The following is an 8,003-nucleotide window of genomic DNA, read 5'->3' on the forward strand; positions in this document are numbered from 1 at the left end:
CCGCGTCCACAGTTCGTCGCCAATGCGACCGAATGAGAGCTGCCCAGTCGGCCTGTGGATGAGGAGGACCACGCACTGTCTCCCGGCAGAAGGACTGCAGGACATGACAACCCGGTGGTACAAAAACAGGCGTAGTTCCTCAGGGTAATATACAAGAGGATCGGGATAACTTGGTGCGTCGTATCGGTGATTGTACATGATGCGGCCTTGCTCGTTGAGAAAGCTCTTAATGTGGTAGAGCCCCGTAACAGGCGGGAGATCTACCTGCGCGCCGGTCAGCGGGTTGAGAGCCTGGAGGTTGGACATCTCATCAGCAGTGACAATCCACCCGTGCCCCGAGCCCACCACATGGCGGCAACGGAACGGGGGATCGGGCAGGCGGACCTTGAAGGTCACCTTGCTTGAGGGGCTGTAGATCGTAGCGGTGCTCGAATCGTCGGACTCGCACGAGTATAGCAGGCAAGGGAGTAAATGACAAAAAACTACCACAATTGTGCCATAGATGACGCGGAACTACCAAATGGGACACGATTGTCACATGACTACCATGTTTGGGGCTAGCTCGCGACGCGGAGCACTGATTGAACTGATCAAGCGTGTTAACCATCTTTACGGCAGCCACCGGCCCATCTGTCAGAGCTGACGTGGCTACCAGTCGACGGACGGCCGTTAGGGCTCGCGTTAGGTGTGATGTTTTAAGCCGTTCGCTCGGTCGTCTCCTTCCTCTCTCATTTCTCTCTGTTCCATCGCACTGGAAGCACTCGCCGCCGACGTAGATCTCCGCCACCGCAGGGACAGACGGCCATGGTTTCGTGGGGTGACGGCGAGGATTCCTCTTCAGAGCAGAGCTCCCTCGGCGCTGATGTGAGTCCTCTCCTTATGCTGTCATAATTTGGGCAAATTGCAGGGTTAGGAATTGGGGGAATTTTGATTCCGAGGACGATTTAGGCTGATTCTTCCTTGTTTTTTCGAACTGCTAGAGTGTGAACACTACCTACGACTCGATTTCTGCGGTTTAGCCGATGATGGTGGCAGATCGTGTGACTTGCAAGCATGGTGCTGTAGCTGCAAGATTTGTAGCATTTGATGGTTGCTGGACGGGGAGGAGGTTCTTAGGGTGTGCGAGGCCATGATGGAGAACCAGCTTGTGATTTTCTTCTTTGGGTAGATGGTGAGTGGCCACCTGCACTTCGGAAATCATTGGCAAAGTTGTGGGATTTGTATGGACAAGAGAAGCAAGGCAGGGTTAATGATGCTCCGGACAACATGGAGAAGAGGTTCAAGCTCAAAGATGAGATTGAGAAGATGCACATTGACCCGAGGAATGCTCAAGAAGAGATGAAGAAAATTGTGGAGGAGAAGCGAGGTAATACTTGCCTTGAAGGCCCAAGCTGAGCAAGGATTGATTGATGCTAGGGCAGAGTTAGAGCAGAAGAAGGCACCTGGATGCATCAAGCAGCAATATGCACAAATGCATGAGAATTAAGGCGAGAGAAGGAGAGAGATCGGTTGAAAGAAGAGAAGAGAAAGCTTGAGTACATAATTGGGGATTTATTTAAGCTCAAGGAATCCAACGAGGGCAAAGTCGAAGAAGATCAAGGAGATGTGTGAGGAGTAGTTAGCTTGTGTACCAGTTTAATTTTATTTTTCATGTTTGAATTGAATTCCCTATGTTTTGTAATGTTGAACAATATGTGTTTGTTTGTAATGTTGATCAAATGATGTCCGGTTTGTAATGGTGAACTAAATGATGGTTGGTTTGTAATGTTGAACAATATGTGTTGTATCTCGTTTAAGTTGATCCCTGATGTTGAAATGAATTCCTTTTTATCATGTTAATAATGAGTTTAAAATATGTGTTATGTGAGACAAATTTTATAGTTATTGGACATTTGGAAAGGTCTCGACATCGAGGCTTCGACTTTGTCGAGACCTTTAGGGTTATTTTAAAGTTGGAAAGGTCTCGACATCGACGCTTCGGCATTGTCGAGACCTTTAGGGTTATTTTAAAGTTGGAAAGGTCTCGACATCGACGCTTCGGCATTGTCGAGACCTTTAGGGTTATTTTAAAGTTGGAAAGGTCTCGACATCGACGCTTCGACTTTGTCGAGACCTTTAGGGTTATTTTAAAGTTGGAAAGGTCTCGACATCGACGCTTCGACTTTGTCGAGACCTTTAGGGTTATTTTACATTTGGAAAGGTCTCGACATCGACTCTTTGGCATTAAGCAACAGTTAGAAACATCATAGTCTTAAACAGAGTACTGACCATAGGTCATAAGCATCACTAAATGGTCTTAAACAGAGTACTGATCATCAGTTTTAAACAGAGTACTCTCTTAAACAACATAGGCATCACTAAATGGTCTTAACCATGTCAAGCATGGCCTTTAGTTTACAAGCATCACAAAATGGTCTTAACCATGTCAGGTACATGCACATCCAAATGATCTAGCAGGACCAACGAGTACAAAGGACCTAATTTCCTTGGAGAGGAGGTTCAGATGCATCTCTTCCTGGACCTGCATTTGCTCCTGCATAGAAATAACCAGACAAACCCCTGGCATTTCCTGGAGCAGATCTTCCAGCATTTCCTGGAGCAGATCTTCCAGCATTTCCTGGAGCAGATGAAGAAGCATTTCCTGGAGCAGATGAAGAAGCATTTCCTGGAGCATTCCTTGCAGTACTCCTTGGAGCTGTGCCTGGAGCAGTTCTTCCAGCATTTCCTGGAGCATTCCTTGCAGTACTCCTTGGAGCTGTGCCTGGAGCAGTTCTTCCAGCATTTCCTGGAGCATTTGGTGGAACATTTTCTGGAGCTTCATGATGTACATTGGTCCCAGAAGCATCTGCTGTTGGCATTGCTCTATTGGCCTGCAGATGTCATGCATAAATTAGGACATTGCAATGTAAAAATAAGTATGATGTGCTGTTGATAGTGCATTACCTTGTGATTGTTTTTCCTCATAGCTAGGTCAGGCCTCAAAGGTTGTGAGCAGCTAGTGTACTTGTGGCCCTGTAAGTTGCAGTTGCTACAAGTAATTGTGGACATTCTTGATGTCTCTTTAGGTGTGGGAGGCTCAAACTTGCCCTTCCTCCTTTTTTCTGCCCTTCTACCCTTCAAGTGATCTTTGAATGCAGGTGGCATGATGTCAATCTGTATCTGTCTTAGTCCAACCATGTTGTGCTGGCATTGGATTGAATACGGGCTTGTAGCTCTTCAAGTACATTTCTTTTGTGAAAAAAGGAGACACAAAATCTTCGGACACATAGCAGCCTTATAAATGGCACTCACTCGCATGGTTGCGGGGCAAGCCAGTGAGCTGCCACTTCCTACAAGAGCATGTCCTATAAGTAATGTTGATCTCATGTGTAACTTTCCCACTTTTCACTTGCCAAAGTCCTTTATCTGCCCTCTTAGGGATGCAATTTCTTGAGTACTTCTTCATCAACTCCAGCAGTTCTGCATAATGTGGTGTAATTTCCCATCCAGCTGACTCTGCACCATCTCTTTTTCCATCCCATCTGACCATGCATTTGTCATATATTCCTACAAGCATTGTCACTATTGGTTTGTTCCTGACATCAAGAATGTATTTGTTAAATACCTCTGACAGATTGTTTACCACTAAATCTGTTTGACAATTGGTGTCCATTGCAAACCTTGCCCATGCCTCCACTGGTATCTTGCTCAACCATTTCCATGCTTCCTCACTCTGCTTCTTCATCTCCTCCATTGCTTCATCAAAACCATCTTTTGTGTATGAGTAGGCAGCATTATCCATGCACTTCTTCAAGTCCTCTCCTCTAAAGCCTGCTGTCTGAAAATTGGCATATATATGCCTCAGGCAGTACCTCTGTGGTGAATTAGGGAACACGGTGGACACTGCTTTCGGTAATCCCTTTTGCTCGTCGGACATCATAGTGTAGTACCCAAACTGTCCATGATCTCCACCAAGTGCATGCTTCAACTGCTCAAGAAACCACTGCCAATTCTCTGTATCTTCTTTGGCAACCACTCCCCATGCAATTGGATAGATGTTGTTATTTCCATCTCTGCCAGTAGCTGCAAGGATTTGAGCTCCAGAGGTGAGCTTAATGAAGCAACCATCCAAACCAATAAATGGTCTGCAGCCCTGTAGAAACCCTTCTCTAGCAGCATTGACACAGAAGAACAATCCATGGAATCTAGGGCTGTAAGATATGTCCACCAGCTGTCCTTTTTTCATTGCTTCAACTCTGCTCATCTGTTGGACTCGTGACGGTGGTCACAATGCACACGGAACCGGGGTTTTTGTCTATAACGATCTGCAGGTAATCCCTTAATCTGTGATATTGCTGCTTGTGATCACCCATCACCATCTCAATTGCCTTGGTCCTTGCCCTGTAAGCCATCCTCTTGGGAACATCCACTCCAAAATCTTTCTGTGCTTTGTCTTGCAAAGTGTTGATGGAAGTGCTTGATGTTTGATTTGTATTCAGTAACATATGTACCACTAAGCCACTTTGCATTAACTCTAGTGCTAGATGGATCTGTTGGGCATGTGTGCTTCAACTCCATTTTCTTGATGCAAAATGTAGCCTCATTTTTTATCTTGGCAGCTGTCATATAAAATGGACAGTCCCACTTTTTCTCCTTCTCCTTCACATTCTCTTCATTCTTTTTCTTCGCTTGTCCTTGCACAACACAATGATCCTGTCGGGTGTATTCCTGTGGTAATGGAAATTCTGACCTGCACAATGTGGAGTCTAGCCAAAGCTTGCCTGAATTGATACACATCTTTGAAGCAAAGTCCCACCATGAATTGTTGCTCTGGATTCTGTCTACTATCATCATACCACACCCTCTCCTTGGCCATCTTTCCTCTGCTCTTTCTCCCTCCTGCTAACACAAAAGGCAATGGCTCATACCCATCATCCTCTTCTTCTTTCAGAAATCCTTTGTCACCCTCATCATCAGAAGGAGCCCAATCTGGAATAACATCTGCCTCTACTTGAGAATGTGATCTCAATGTTGGACCAGGCCTCTTCACTTGCCTCTTCACCTGCTGGAATTGTTGCATTGTCATAAATATCCTCCACATCACTCTCCCCATCACAATGAAGCATTGGATCAAGATTCCTCTTCCTCTTAGCAGCAATTCTACTGGTGCATTTCCTCTTCTCGAGCTCTTCTTGCCTTCTCTGCAGCCTCTTGGGTCAAATCTGCATGGATATAGCCAACTATCATCCTCATCTTCAGATTCCTCTTCTTCTTACTGCCATACATGTCTCTATATCCAGTACATTTTTACCCTTCTCACGGTTAACACTCTCCTGTGTGTGCATCTGAGGAAAGTTGTGATCATCAATTTGTGATCTGCCAAACATCACGAAGGAACTGTCTTGGCTCGGAAAAGGGTGTGTAGTTGGCTCTTCTTCCTCTGGATCAAGATCAATTGTGCTTGCATGCTTTCTCTTCAATGGTGATAAAACAATTGCTCTTTTCCTATTGTCCTTCATCACGATAAGCACCGGTTTCTTTGTACTTGCATACTTCACTAGCATTTCATCAACCTTATAATTGCTTGTCCACTAGCTCTAATCCACTCAGTCCTACTCCTTCATTTTTAACATAATATAAGGAATCACACGGACCATATCCCTCTTCCTCCATGATGGACAACAATTTCAGAAACCTTATATCTGTCCTATGTAAAGTTTTGTGAACAAATTTTGCTCCATCAAACTGAAAATAGAGCTCCCACATCTCTGCCTGCTCCCTATAATCCAAATTAACATTCTAGTCAATCTACATCGTCATTCTACCAACATTATTGCCGGAAAAAACACTAGGGCAAAATGGAACAGGGGATTACTCTACGAGAGGGCAAAATCCAACAAAGAGGTAGTCTACGAGAGGGCAAAGAACTCTTACCCGCTACCATTGTAGAGGTAATGGCTCATGGGGTCATTACGAGACGTCATGCCCTCGAGATGTCCACCACTTCTCGGACTGCGGGACGCGGTGGGCTTGGTGGCGTCGAGCTGCAGCACCGGCGACGCGTCGCTGCGAGCACCGGCGAGGGCAGGACGAAGCCCTCCATGCCATCATACGCCGGAGATTCGCCGTGCACGCCGGGTCGCCGAACCGGTCGCCGCCGCCTCCTCCGTCTTCCATTTCCGTTCGATTTGGGGGAAAGTCAACCGGGAGTTGCCCTAACGCGAGCCCTAACGGCCGTCCGTCGGCGGTAGCCACGTCGGCTCCGACGGTGGGCCGGGGCTGCCGGAAAGATGGTTAACACGCTTGATCAGTTCAATCAGTGCTCCGCGTCGCGAGCTAGCCCCAAACATGGTAGTCATGTGACAATCGTGTCCCATTTGGTAGTTCCGCGTCATCTATGGCACAATTGTGGTAGTTTTTTGTCATTTACTCCAGGCAAGGTGACGCATCGGTGATTGGGACCCGGATACTGCGGATGGCTGAGTAGGCGGGGCGCCATGAGGAGCACACGGCGCCGGCGCTCAAGAGATCTCGAATGTCCAGAATCTGCATCACGATGAGCAGCATATCATCCGGTAGGCAGGACCAATCTGGAGGAGCAGCTACCTCAGCAGCTACGACGCTGACGCCGACGCCGGCCACAGATTTCATGCGTGCGCTGTGCGAAAAACCCGAACCCTAGAGAGAAGGGAGTTTGGGGATTGTCGACTTGCGTTTCCACGACAAAAGAGTAAATTTAAGGAAGCCTACGAAGCAGGCAGAACCATAGTTGGATCCGAATCGAAGTTGGAATTCTTTCTTTGAACGGGTAAGAGCATAGGCTCCAAATCGTGCCCGGACACGTTCACACACGAGGTTGCCGGACAAGATCCAAAACGGCGGGGTGAAATCTGTGGCCGGGTCATCTCTAGCGGCGGGGTGATCCAAAACGGTGACTTAGAGCATCTCCACTCGCCCCCAAACCGTCGACCAAACGGGGATGTGTTTTGTTCGTGCCGCGTTTGGGGAGGTCGCTCCTCAGTCGCGTCCCCCAAACAAAATCCCCAAATAAATATTAGTGCACGAAAATAAAGGTTTTCATTCAAATTTGATTATATATTACAAAGTTCGGATGAAAATGGCTACATTCCATCTAAACCCTACCCTACTGATCGCCCGGCGGTGCGTTCGACGGCCCTGCCCCGTCGTCGCCTCCCCTCCGCCGCAGCTCCTGCTGCGCGCGCCGCCTCTCCATGCGTAGGTCGTTGGCCAGACGGCGTAGCTCCAGCAGCGCGTCGTTGCCTGCCCTCCCCTGCTGTGTCGCCTGGACGGAGAGCTCAACGGCGCGACGAATCTGCGCCTCTTCGCGGGCACGGGCGGTGTCCTGAAGCTTCTTCTCCGACTCGAAGGACTCGACGAGCGCGCGTTGCTGATCGACTGTGGTGACCCTGCATACCACTGCATGTTGTAGTATGCCAGTCGTTGATATAACATTCACGAAGTACCAATTCGCAAATATTACATCCCTCAGAGTAGTACAACAGAACATAGCAGGTCCATAACTCATTCATTTATTATTACAAACAACATATACATATCATCTCGGAGCTCCTCATGGGTCCTAAGAGGAATACTCCTGGGTTCGAGGCGAACCCAACTTAACTTACAATATAAAAGTCTTACTAGATTATACATTTATTCTCCTCGAGCAGTTAAGTACTAAGAGTTCGTACTGCTCGGATACTACTACTACTTGGTAGGTCTACACGTGCTCTCCTCCGGAACCCTCCCCGGTTCCGTAGACTATGAGATAGTTTACACCTTCAACACCTCCAGAGAGGTCTGGTTCTTCATAGCCGATGATGTCGGCTCCTTCGGAGTTGTCGTTGTCCTCCTCCGGATGGTTCGGACAATCTAGCGGGGGATTTAAGAGTGGTATGAGTACGAGCGTACTCAACAAGTTCATTATAGAAAAGAGGTGTTTAATGCACTAGCTACGATATTAGACCAGAAAGTCTAATACCAATGCATGTTTTGATAAAAAT

This window comes from Lolium rigidum, chromosome 5 (genome assembly GCF_022539505.1).
Source record: "Lolium rigidum isolate FL_2022 chromosome 5, APGP_CSIRO_Lrig_0.1, whole genome shotgun sequence".
In the NCBI taxonomy this organism is placed as follows: Eukaryota; Viridiplantae; Streptophyta; class Magnoliopsida; order Poales; family Poaceae; genus Lolium; species Lolium rigidum.